The 12,416-nt window shown below is 43.7% G+C and overlaps 1 protein-coding gene across 7 annotated transcripts in view; it reads right to left on the bottom strand.

Annotated features, from left to right (window-relative positions):
- The window catches only part of LOC111869346 (Fanconi anemia group J protein), a 312,269-nt gene that overhangs the window by 57,222 nt on the left and 242,631 nt on the right, over positions 1-12,416 (bottom strand). The gene's annotated exons all lie outside the window — the stretch shown is intronic.

Raw genomic sequence — 12,416 nt, 5'->3', positions numbered from 1 at the left:
CTATTGATAGTGTCAAACCATAAATTATATTAGATTCGCTGAACCTTATATAACCTACGAAGCATTAATAATGTATCGTGTTAGAGTAGATACTTCCATGGTAATGCAATAGCAGTGGGCCGTTGCGTAGAAATTGCAGAATCAACAAACGCGTTTCCCCCGAGACGGAAGATTCGTTGCGTAACAACGGATTGTTGAACCAGCAGGAATAATGCAGTTCCGCGGTAAGGAGTGAGTCTGAAGAGAACCGCCGTCGAAGGCAGTCTAGTATTCACCGAGATGTAGTGGAAGCAGTAATTGAGTAATTGTAATTGTAATTGTAATTGAGCAGTAATTGTATTCTTGACTCTAAGTCAGTGTGGGTGAATGAGTTCAATAAATAATCATTGAATCCGAAGGCAAGTGAAGTTATTTGTCGGGTGACATACCCAACACGTGACAATATTTTCGGAAATGATTATGCACGCGGGAATATCGTTAATGATGTAGTCCCGCAATTAGAGACTATACTAGTCACTACCAGCTGCAGTTTGCTGCTAAGTTTCAAACAGAAGTGTAGAGTTACCGTTCTCCTAATCTGGCCGATTCACATTATAAAAGTATCACTGCTACAACTACAAAGCGGGGAGCCGGGATAGCGACTGGCCACGGGCTGGACGAGAGGAGCCGGGATAGCGCAGTCGGTATAGCGACTGGCCACGGCCTGGACGAGAGGAGCCGGGATAGCGCAGTCGGTATAGCGACTGGCCACGGCCTGGACGAGAGAAGCCGGGATAGCGCAGTCGGTATAGCGACTGGCCACGGGCTGGACGAGAGGAGCCGGGATAGCGCAGTCGGTATAGCGACTGGCTACGGGCTGGACGGCCGAGAGGTCGGAGTTCGAGTCCCGGTAGGCAAAGGACTTCTCTCATCTCCACGTCGTCCAGACCGGTTCTGGGGACCATCCAGCTCTCTATCAAATGGGTACCGAAGGCTCTTTCCCTTGGGGTAAAGCAAGACTTCTAAATAGTGCCGAGGTCAAGAATACATGGATATATATATATATCCACTACACCATACGTCTTAATGGAGTAGTGCTTAACTGGACAACTTGACCTTTACCTTGCAACAATAAAATTAAGAACCTGAATTGCGGAAGTTCGATTTTCACCAGATATATTGAGAATTACTATTTTCTTTGCTGTCGCGTTCAGAATGGCTCTAGGGTCGATCCAGCCTATTTGTGGAATTTAACCTGGGGTACCTTCGCGACAGAAAAACGTCTGTAGTGCCTTCATCTTAATATGTAGGTCGAATGTACGAGTAAGTGGAGGCTTACAACAGTGCCCCACATACGCTTTCACAGTGTCGTGTGGAGGTACGACACATTTACGCTCAACAAAAACAAATAAATCAATACCGGTGATGTTCAAACATGATCCGAAAGGGAACCAACGTAATAGACCACTGGGAAGACCAAGACGTAGGCGGGTGGATATTAAAAGGGTGTTAGAGAGATAGGATGGGGTGGTATGGACTAGAGTAATCTGGCTCAGGACATTGACCAGTGGAGGGCTCCTGTGAACACCGTAATGAATATTTGGGTTCCACAAAATGCTGGGAAACTCTTGAGCAGCTGCGTAACTGGCGACTTCTCAAGGATTCAGCTCCATGGAGTCAGTCAGTCATTCAATCGCCTGTTCAACAGTTCAGAGTATATATGGTTGAACAATAGGAATATTGATGAATGGATGGAAACAAGAAGACGTGGTCTAATTTTATGTAATATCCTGACACTTACATGGAGGTACTGAGGAAAACCACAAGCAAACCTGTCGGAATGGCCGATCTCCGGGCCAAGATCTGAACCCAGAATCTGTCAAACATAAAGCCTAAATGCTACCCACTGAACCGTGGTCTTGGATCCGAAGTTACGAGCCATGTCAGGTTCAAAGAACCGTCAGGACTTCAGAGTGTTAAGAGGTCGATAAGGAGGCAAGGCAAATGCATCGGGAAAGCTCTGACAGAAAGTTCTACTTCTGCAACAGATAATCACCGTGGCAGGTAAAAATTTCGAATATGACACAGGACGGTGTCAGCCATGCTGCTCTTGTCCTCACAAGCGAAAAAGAGAGAGAGAGGTGTCACGCGTTGCCAGGGAAACGTGTCCCCGTCGTGGAGCATCATCCGGGCACATCATGGCCGTCGTCATGGAAACGGTCACCTAGCATGATGCGTGCAACTGTGGCCTATGTACAATATTACGTAACTTCAAATGACTTGTCTTCTACAGACTTAGTCATTATGTTTCCTATAAGTTTTGAAACCGTGAGTCTGCTACAGTTCTCGCCGAAGTATCAGCATATTTCTGTGATAACTGACACAACATGCCTCAGCTCTAATGTAATCAATACCTATAGAACTTTCAATTGTCACATTTGAAATATCAGACACAAATGATAAGATGGAAATATATTTAAAAAAAGAAAGTAAAGCTATCCATGTAACAGGCCGTGGAGGCCCATGGGGTTGTGAAAGGTTGAGGCTCCCACAGTTTCCAGACAATCGGCTCGAAGATGGCGGTGTAGTTGTCAACCTTACGCGCCGGTCGCCCTTCACTCCCCAGGAATATTCTTGGTACTGATTTCTGTTAGAGAATGTGTCAACCCCAGGGCCATAGTGCGGCTGGAAGGATTAGATCAATGAAAAAAAATCAACCTCATCTGGACTCGAACCCGCGACCTTCCGGCTTGTAGCATAGTGCCTCAATAAACTAAGCTAACGCGTGCCCCCTTAATCATGGCCAAGAAAACCTGAAAACTGTCTCTCTTTTTATATAAAATAAGGAATGCAAGCTAATGACAATTAAAATCTTTCCGATCAAGTTTTCATACGATGTATTCCATTGTTGCTTTCAGCATCGCCGACATAAGAGGTTAGAGTAGGGAGAGATGGACCTGGGAGGGAAGGGAGACCGCGGTGTTCAGTTATAATGAGATGAATCCAGCCCAGAGGCTTGCACACAGGACAGGCAAGTGGCGCCAACAGTGGGCGATAACAGCAACTTGACTTTACAGATTTTTGCATGGACCTACAAATTTATCTCAAGTGAAGAATTACTTCAGAAAATTAAAACGAAAAGATTTGCCTATAACTGAATGTGACTTTTTTTGTATCAGCTATAATCGATATAAGAGAATATAAATATGGCCGCTCAGATCACTGTTGTAGGGACAGGGCAAGGAAATGCAGGTTTAGTAAAACACATAGTCACGGAGGAACTAATTAACAAATCTTCAACTAACAGCTGGCATTTGCAAGATCGCTAATGATAATCACACGAGCCTACAGAAAAAAAGAATTAATAAATTATCAGATTGCGTCTGGGGTTCGGATAAAATAAGGTAAAAATCGGGGGGGGGGGGGACAGACCGCAACGTGATTTCATAAGCCTCCTCACAGAAATTAGGCGGAATAGACAGACAGTACGGTGATCTCATAAGCCTTCTCTTTTCTTAAAATAAGGAAATTAGGCTACAAAAAAGAAGCCGTCCCTCTGCTTAATTAAGAAAAATGCCTTGAAGGCAAAATTGGGGAGCAGAGATATAGTACTACACATTCTTGCTCCTGGCACTAGATGGAGGTAGCGGTTAGCTTCAAGCTCCAACCGTTTTAACTCCGGGTAAAAAGTTCCCGGTTCAGCTGAACAGGATGTTGGATTGGCCACGAAGCAAGTCCGGACCGGACGCTTTGGGGATACGAAATGTCTCTTGCCAGAAATCTAACTGCGATCCGTCTACCATCAATTGTAAACAGGCAAGTGAAATGATATGAACATAAAAAAGGACAATAAACTTTTTGTGGGTTAAAAAGTATATACATGGTGGAGGGGTGCAAAACTCTTTTGAAGTTTGTGTCTGCAATGTAATGCAAATTATAGACCCGTAGAAAAATGAATGCCGGTCATGGTAGCCGAGCGGTCTAAGGCATGCACTGTTTTTGCTCGCTCGGAAGCTGGGATCGTGGGTTCGAATCCCACTCAGGGCATGGATGTTTGTGCACGTTATTCTATGTTTGTGTACAGGTAGAGGCCTTGCGACGAGCTGATCACCCGCCCAAGGAGTCCTACCGAATGTGTAAGATCTAGAAAAACCGCAGTGAACGGAGTTCATGGAGGTAGGCCTAGGCCCACTGGAGCTGTAGTGCCAAGGAAGAAAAAATGATCATAAAATTTATGTATCAGTAACTTGTGATAACCTCTTTACAAACGGAAACATTTAAAGAGTGATACAATTCTTTTCTGAAACTCCGGAACGAGAAGCTATAAAAAAAAGACTTCTTTCTTACTCGGTTTCATTTCCGGTTCCTGTTAATCTAAATTTAATGGCTATGGAAAGTGGGACAATTCCAAATTATTCACTGCTATGCAAAGGTAATGAAGCCCTCAATATCTAACCCCTCACTACGTCACCAAACTGGCACGTAGATCCTGCATATCCACGCATGCCAAATGAACGAGCATAGCACTTGGATTTCAGACACTACTGAGGAAAAAAATGTAAATTGGGGGAGGTCAGTCGCTATAATTACGGGTTGGATACCCGGGGTTCGAATCCCTGCAGCGACAAGAGGTTTTTCTCTTCTCCACAACATCCAGACTGACTATGGGTCCCACGCGAGGCCGCGCCATAGCTCAAGCGGTTAGTCGCTGGCCTCCAACCGCGGCGGCCCGGGTTCGATGATCCCGCGTCTGGTCAAGTGGGATTTGTGGTGGACAAAGTGGCGCTAGGGCAGGTTTTCTCCAAGTACTTCGGTTTCCCTTGCCAATCTTCATTCCACAAATTGCTCCATAATCACCCTCACCTATCATCTGGGGCTGGTACAATAGGCCAGAAGTGGCCGCAGTACAAGGGACTTAGTCCCACCCCATTAGCAATAAAAAATTGGGCCCACGCAACGACAGGAGCTGTTTTCGCGGTTATAAAGCGACCAGTTACTTTCATCTAGTGCCGAGATCAATAATGGTGGAGTTAACCTCCACTCCTCCATGTCTCTTCATGGCACAGGGGCAATGTTACCTTTATCAAAAGTAAAAACACAGTAGAAACTAAATGTTCCCTGCATATGGAGCCACGTAAGTTAGAAACAGCCAGTATATTTTGTCATATCACAGCTGCGAAAGGAATGACAGGTGAACAAAAGATATAAACTTACGTGAAATGAATGCATGACAACAGCCATGTTTCTTCCTTTTGGATTCTTTCCCCACCCTCCTACAACCGCTATAATTATCGATTCCATTAGAGAACTGGCAGATCTAATTGGCTGCCTGTTCTCCTGTGCAACTTCTTTATCCCTCCAGCTGCACGTGTTCTTTCAACGTCAGCCTTTCACCAGCAGATCACTGCGCGCTCACACCCATACTTAGACGCTTAGCGGCTGGCTTCAATCGATTGCCACTTACTGATTTTTGGGTATTTGACGATAGTATTTCAGTTGCAACGGTCATATTGCGTGCACTACGAAGAGAACACTTATGACAGTTCTGTCTTCTAGGACATAACGCCATGTAGTCAGCTGAAAATCAATAGATGTTTCAGAAGAACATGCCTCCTCCACTTTTAGGGTCGAAAAATACGCCAAACGAAAAAGTTAGACGAAGATGGAGGCGACAAGTTGCTCTGAAACGGGGGTTGACATTCAACGGACTACATGGCCTTATAGCGCAGAAGATGAAACTCTTCATAACCACCGGTGTGAGAACATCAAACCCCACAACACAGTACTTGCCAGTGTACGAATATTNGTTAGACGAAGATGGAGGCGACAAGTTGCTCTGAAACGGGGGTTGATATTCAACGGACTACATGGCCTTACAGCGCAGAAGATGAAAGAAACTCTTCATAACCACCGGTGTGAGAACATCAAACCCTACAACACAGTACTTGCCAGTGTACGAATATATGTAACAAGACTATTGTCCTGTTTAAAGGTACTACCTCAGCATTCGTCCGTAGGCTGAGAGAAACACGACAGAAACGCAAGGACTCTGTGACCCAGCGGAGACTCGAAATGAGGACAATAATAATATGAATCTTAAAGTATAGGATATGAGAATATTACTTGGATTCATATGGCACAAGATTCCATAGAAGAGATAGGTAATTTGTTGACTAACTGAACGACTGAAGTATAATTAGAATGATCAAACAAGGAGGACGAGATGGGCAGGGAATGTAGCACGAGTGGGGAGAGGAGAAATGCATATAGGACATTGGTGGAAATCCGGAAGGAAGGAGACCACTGGAAAGAATCTCAGAGAAATAGAATTGGATGGTATGGATTGGATTGACCTGGCTCGGAATAGGAACCGCTGGAGGGCTCTTGCGAACACGGTAATGAACCTTAGGATTCCATAAAATGCTGGGAAGTTCTTGAGTAGTTGCACAATTGGCGTCTTTTTAAGAAGGGCTCAGCTCCGTGAGTGAATGAGTGAGTGGGCTGAACGACAATTAGCTTTTCAACTAGGACCCTGCTCCATGTAATTAGTTGCTTAGTTACCACAGAATATGCACACAGCCAGCGACTCCTTACGGACTTGTGTATTCGCTTCCTGTTTCTTTGTCCTTGTTGGCTGCCGCTCCGTTATACTAAACATCCACGCAAAAAGACGTGTGGTGCATTTCCTTACACCACCGTTTCCTTAAGTTCTTTGTCCTCTTCGCCTTCAGGAAAACAACCATTTAAAAGCTGAATGTGGTAGTTGTAAGAAAATGACACAGGACAAGTGGTTGGTTTTTGTACGGCGTGGAAAATATAAGGAAACTGCTATTTTAAAAATGTAAGCCTATTAATATATCTACTTTTCTTACATCAGAGTGAGGGCACGCGGTAGCGTAGTTGGTTGAGGCACTATGCTACAAGACGGAAGGTCGCGGGTTCAAGTTCCGATGAGGTCACTGGATTTTTTTTTCAATTGCCTTAATCCTTCCAGTCGCACTATGAGAAATGAGTACCAGGAATATTCTTAGAATATTCTTGGGGGTAAAGGGCGGCCGGCGCGTAAGGCTGACAACCTTGCAGCCATCTATGAGCCGATTCTCTGGGAAATGTGGGAACCTCAGCATCTCACAACCCTATGGGCCTTCACGGCCTGTTACAGGGATACCTTTACTTTACTTACTTATATCAGAGTTGGGTTACCTCAGTCGGTATAGCGACAGGCTACGGACTGGAAAGCAGGGGTTTGATTCTCACAGGGGCAAGATTTTTCTTTCCTTCGTAGCGTCCAGACCGGCTATGGGGCCCACCCAGCCCCTTATCCGAAGGGTAGCGGGGGAAATTTCTACCGGCGTAAAGTAGCCGGGGTGTGAAGCCGAACACTCACTTCCATCTACTGCTAAGATCAAGAATGATGGAGTTATACCTCTATTCCCACACGTCTTCATGTCATAGCGCCTAATTAATTAAGCACAGGAACAACTTTACGTTTTATACTTTTACTTTTCTTATATCGAAGATACACTAGAAATTGGATCTGTATGTTAGGTATAACATAAAAGTATAAATTCCGTGGCCTGTAGCCTTCAAGCGAACTATACCGACCAAGCGACTGCCGCTTGTCGGCGAAGTTAGTGCCAACTTCTGCGGATAGAGGGTGTCACGTGTTCAGCGCAACAGATCTCCACGGCCGTTAATCTCTGTTTTCCACAATGTAGTATAACACATTTGCAATGGTCATTTTCAATGTTTATTAAGCTTGTTTACGGTCTGTTTATAATATATGACTAACGATTTATGGCATAGCCCTACATGAAAAGTCAATCTATGGCCTTAAGGAAGTTGAATTAATTTCGGATCAATATGGCTGCAAAATCAGAATTCCCCGATAACTTCTGATGTAAGTCTCCCGAATTGAATTACAAAAGCGTACAACACTTCAGGCGCTGATACTAGGTCACAGAGAGACCTTCGACAAGCCTGTGCACACGCCTCCAATAATTTTTCCAAAATCAGTCATATAGTTCTTGCCTATAATACGACAAAGCGAACATAATTGTTTTTTATTTATCCGGTAATCAGTAAAATTTTCGTAATAAGTTTATACTACACAAAGTGGGCGTGTCATTTTTCTCTGCAACTTCTGTTTGGGCCATTTTTGCTCCGATAAATATTCAGAGAGTTACGTGCAAGATGCGAACAAAAACGTACGTAGATACCGAAGTAAATTTCCTCATGTTTGTCACATTTTAACAAAAACTGGAATTCCCCGAGAACTTTAGTGAATACCTCCTACACTGTGGCCTGTAGTCCGCAAGCGAACTATACCGACCGAGCGACCGCCGCTTGTCGGTTAAGACAGGGCCAACTTTAGGGTATATAGTGTCGTGGTCAGCGCAACGGATCATCACGGCCGTTCTCGGGTTTCTAGACCGGAGCCGTCATTTCCTTGAAACAGCTCCTCAATTATCCTGACGAGGCTGAGTGGACCCCGTTCCAGACCCACTACTTCTCAGATAATCTGATAACGCTGGGAATCAAACCCGGACCTCTGGATCTGTAGCCAGGAACTCTGACCAATAGACCACAGAGTCGGTCCAAATACCTCCTACATTTATTAAAAAAATGTTTAAAACGGTTACGTATTGAAACTATTTCACTGACTGATGACCAAACAGGGTACTTTATTACGTTCTAAAGAAAGCGTAATATATCTTCAAACAATCGGAGGTCCTTTCAAAGGAGATACAGCAGCAGGAGCGTCAACCTAATCACTCATCTCCATCTTTTCTTAAAAAAAAAAAGAGCAACCAGACTGTAGAAGTGCAGCGTACATTTAAAAACAGTCACCTGCTCACGCTGGTTCCTCGCTTGCGTATTTTTCTACCCTGAAGATGGAGGCGATAAGTTCTTCCGAAACGTCGGTTTACACAATATCTACACAGCGCCACATCACAGAAGACGGAATTGTTCAAGCTGAACTTATTTTGAAAAACGGTCATTATTAATTATTCATTAATTCCTATCAATATTTTCAAAGTTTTACAGTTTATACGTTTTAAACAGAATGTTTTATTATCCTGATGCTCTTCTGTCCTTACATAAAGCAACTATCTCGTTCTGTAGCAGGTTCTTCAGACAGTACAGCCCTAGGGCCAGAACCCCTAGCCGCTAGGCTACAACGTCTAACAAGGGGAGTGTAATGTTCCTCATTACTGCACATCATCTGCTTCTTCAACGTGTTACAGAATGGGCGAGCACGGAAGTCTCAACAATAACTCAATCTCAAACTTACCGGGAACATTATTACATTGCTAACCCCTTGGGATGCCGATATGAACAGATTTCTTTCAAATCGGTTACAATGCCAAGAAAACACACTGCATCTTCCGATTAATATGCGTCTACAACAGAGACTTGAAAAAAAAGACCGTTTAAGCTACTCGTACAATAAAAAATTAACTTCTAAGATCAACACTACTTAACTTTTAAACGCAATTTACATGTAGAGACTCCAGGGAGGCCGCATCTACCGCCCGTGAAATAGTACAACGTGATTCTAAGTTACTGTCGGGGTTTCCGTGGCCCATAATTTTCAAAACGGTAACAACATAAAACTGCTTATGGAATATGAAAATGTCATTCAAAAAGTTTTACTTAGCTACATTCTACTAGCCGCATTGATGTCTGGGAGTAAATATGACGCCATACCTCAAAACGGCGACTATTCAAGAGAAAGCAATGTGTGTACTTCTGTTTTTCGAAACAAAGTCCGTTATCGCGTACATGAGACACCTTACATTTAGAATTCTCATTTAAAAATATTTTCGGAACATTCGGGCAATCAGGACTACCGTTCTAACATTACGGTCTCCATTAACAAACTGTTAAAGAAACTTTAAATTAATTCTAAACAACTGGTCTCGGCCGCTGTTATGCAACGAAACTTTTGTTGTCCTTCCATCTCCTTGGAAACGAGTTTGTTCCTTAAGGTATTCCTAGGCAACGGCCCACTTGTATTGGGTTTCCATGGAAGTATGCATTCCAGAATCCTGGCGGCAAGCGAAAATAATTAAAATAGATATTAGAGAAGTAAGGTGGGAGGGTGTGAACTAGGTTCATGTGGTTCAGGATAAGGAACACGGCAACAAATCTTCGGGTCCCATAAAGTGAGGCGAAGTTCTTGACTGAGCAACTGTTAGCTTCTCAAGAATGGATTTGATCTATGCAGGTTAATGCGAAAGGTCCGAAAGAAATAAAGAAATATCTTCATGTAGAATGTTGAATCAGTAGCTATCTGAAAGCAAACAAAAATCACCCATTTCTCCACTCCTTTGGAGCCGTTAAGCGAGAGTGAAGACACAGACCTGGAAGTGTGAATACATCCCCGCTTGAATAAACTGATAAATCAGCAGACTGAGGTGACAACGCTAACTCGGATATCAGCTATGAATCTTCAAAATGTTTCATGTTACGTAACTAAGAAAGCTGCGGATATCTGCATGTTCAATAAGTTCTGAGAAGCTTCAGCCATATTGAGAGGCAAGCAACAAATATGAAGTAATAATAACACAATTTCGTGCGGTCAGGGCATGAAGTTGACAATTCCCCTCCATCAAGTGCGGAGGACAAGAACGGCGGAGACATACCTCCACACCCCCATATGTCTTCACGGCGTCGTCCTCAATTAAGAACAGGAACACCTTTATCTACCTATTTTTACCTTATAAGCTACATTTATTCGATGTTCCTGCCCCGTTAAAGCAATCATCTGGAAAGGAACTTACATTTCAAAATGAAAATAATAATATTGTTTTCACTGAATGACGCAAACGTTGAGTTCGGGTGCATTTTATGGTTCATTGCGGTTGTGTAATAATTGTTAGAGGCTACAGCATTCAATTAATTTGAAACGTCTCATCTATTTACACGAGTTTATAACTCTCATACAATAAAAGTAACACGTGGCAATCAAATTCCGAAAATAAACATGAGACCTGCATTTATTAACCAATTCATATCTGTTGTTCAAACATAGTGTCCCGGATTTTCTGTACTCGCGGTAACTTTGCAAGACTACAAGCTCAGATACTCGTATGTACAAAAATAAAATTGATTTTAATTCACGATTTCGGGCACAATGCACTATAAAAGGGCCCATACGTCCACTGTGTCGACGTCACTAAAACTGTAGTAAGTGTGACCGGTAAATCGTGATCACTGATAATGAGCATTTATAATTAGGGATATTTTTCCCCCTTGGCGCTATAGCCCCAATTCTGGCGCTGGCCTAGTTCTATGAAACTCTCCATTTCACTTCAGTTTACTAGATCTTATACATTCGGTAGGACTCCTTGGGCGAGTGATCAGCTCCTCGCAAAGCCTCTACCTGTACACAAACACGGAAAAACGCACGCACGCGCGCACACACAAACACGAAACATCCATGCCCTGAGTGGGATTAGAACCCAGGATCCCGGCTTCCTAGCGAACGAAGAGAGTGCATGCCTTGGATCGCGCTATCGTGACCGGCAGTGTATAAGAATAATATATAACAATTCAGTTCGTACCTCACAGGAAACAGATCCGAACCCACGATCCCGGCTTCCGAGCGAGCGAAGTGAGTACATGCCTTAGACCGCTCGGCTACCGTGACCGGTGTAATTAAGGCATATACGTAAATAAATATTATGTCAGGGTTCTGTTACTGTAAACAACGAAGAGAAAATAGGATCGTAAGTGACTTACATTGTGAGAGAATGCGCGAAAAGGCACAGTAGCCCTAATAAAAAGTATTTAGTACCTAAAGGCAAATTCAATTAATTTATTGTTTATTTAACGACCGCCTCTGTGGTTTAGTGGACAGAGTTCCTGGCTAAAGATCCAGAGGTCCGGGTTCGATTCCCGGCGCTACCATATTTTCTGAGAAATAGTGGGTCTGGAACGGGGTCCACTCAGCCTCGTGAGGATAACTGAGGAGCTATTTCAAAGAAACAGCGGCTCCGGTCTAGAAAACCGAAAGTAATGGCCGTAGGAATCCGTTGCGCTGACCACGCGACACCCTCAATCCGCTAAAGTTGGCACTAACTTCGCCGACAAGCGGCGGTCGCTCGGTCGGTATAGTTCGCTTGCGGACTACAGGTCACGGAGTTTCTTTTCATTTTAATTGTTTATTTAACGCCGCTGTCACTAACTCAGACTCCTACGTCAGGTCATCAGATGAGAGTGAATGAATTGAAAAAGATGCTAAGGAAGCGGCCGTGGCCTGAACTATGACACTATCTCGGTATTTGCGTCTAGAGACTGGGAAAAACCAGGATGAATCTGTGGGTAGTCGGTACCCTGAACGAGATTTGAGAAATGAACGTGAAAATCTCTACTCCTAAAATGGTGCTTAGGTCGAGGCAGCAGGTTCCTTAATGTTGGTAACAAGGAAC

Source organism: Cryptotermes secundus, unplaced genomic scaffold, assembly GCF_002891405.2.
Source record: "Cryptotermes secundus unplaced genomic scaffold, Csec_1.0 scaffold584, whole genome shotgun sequence".
Lineage (NCBI taxonomy): Eukaryota > Metazoa > Arthropoda > Insecta > Blattodea > Kalotermitidae > Cryptotermes > Cryptotermes secundus.
This window is presented reverse-complemented; position numbering and strand designations above follow the sequence as displayed.